The sequence below is a fragment of the Nelumbo nucifera genome, chromosome 1 (assembly GCF_055504915.1).
Source record: "Nelumbo nucifera cultivar China Antique chromosome 1, China Antique-T2T, whole genome shotgun sequence".
Taxonomy (NCBI): Eukaryota; Viridiplantae; Streptophyta; class Magnoliopsida; order Proteales; family Nelumbonaceae; genus Nelumbo; species Nelumbo nucifera.
The window spans coordinates 208491095-208492179 of record NC_142649.1 but is presented as its reverse complement, the minus strand read 5'-3'; the positions used below and the strand labels follow the sequence as shown (position 1 = coordinate 208492179).

The window sequence follows — 1085 nt, the reverse complement described above, 5'->3', positions numbered from 1 at the left end:
GTTTGAAGGAGAGATGGCAGAAGGAAATCGCACCCTCTTGGACTATGCTTGTCCAAACATTGATGGGGCGACATCCAGCATTTGCAAGCCCACCATTCATGCCAATAATTTCAAAATCAAGCCTGCAATAATTCAGATGATCCAAACAAGTATTCAGTTTAGTGGGTTACCAAGTGATGACCCTAATGCACACATTGTTAACTTCTTGGAAATATGTGATACTTTTAAACATAATGGAGTTAGTGATGATGCAATTAGGCTTAGATTATTTCCTTTTTCATTGCGTGATAGAGCTAAAGATTGGCTTAACTCACTCCCTGCAGGAAGTATCACCACTTGGAATGATCTAACCCAAAATTTTTTGGCTAAATATTTCCCACCCTCCAAAACAGCAAAGTTAATTAATGATATTACTACTTTTGCTCAATTTGAGAGGGAATCCTTGTATGAAGCATGGGAACGATTCAAGGAGATGCCTAGGAAGTGTCCTCACCATGGGATACCAACTTGACATCAAATTCAGACTTTTTATAATGGTATTATCCCCTCCAACCAATCCATTATTGATGCAGCTGCAGGTGGTACGATCATGAGGAAAACTCTAGAGGAAGCATATGACCTAGTAGAGGAGATGGTGTCGAACAACTACCAGTGGAGCAATGACCGAACCAATCAGAGGAGAGTACACCACATCGATTCCTTTACAGCCCTATCTGCGCAAATTGCTATTCTGAATAAGAATTTGGATGCTTTTAATATTGCAGCCATTAATACACCATATAGCATCTCATGCGAATTATGTGGTCAAATGGGACATACTAATTCTGATTGTCAATTAAGTAGTCCTTTTATTTTCCATGAGAATGTTAATTTTATCTCTCATGCTGGCAGGTCAAACTTTAACCCATATTCAAATACGTACAACCCAGGGTGGAGGAATCATCCAAACTTTTCATCGAGCAACAATCAATCAATGGCACCCATGGGATTCCAACAACAGCTGCCTCCACAAGAAAAAAAGAGTAATCTGGAAGAAATGATCTCTAAGTTCATTAATGCTATTGAAGCAAGGTTCCAAGAGCAAG

General features: G+C 39.4%; 1 non-coding gene across 1 annotated transcript; it reads right to left on the bottom strand.

Annotated features, from left to right (window-relative positions):
• Positions 1-394: 394 nt before the first annotated feature.
• On the bottom strand, positions 395-501 carry LOC148804434 (small nucleolar RNA R71). Its single transcript, XR_016081561.1, has one exon. It is a non-coding gene; the product is annotated as a small nucleolar RNA R71 (small nucleolar RNA).
• Between the last annotated feature and the right edge of the window lie 584 nt (positions 502-1085).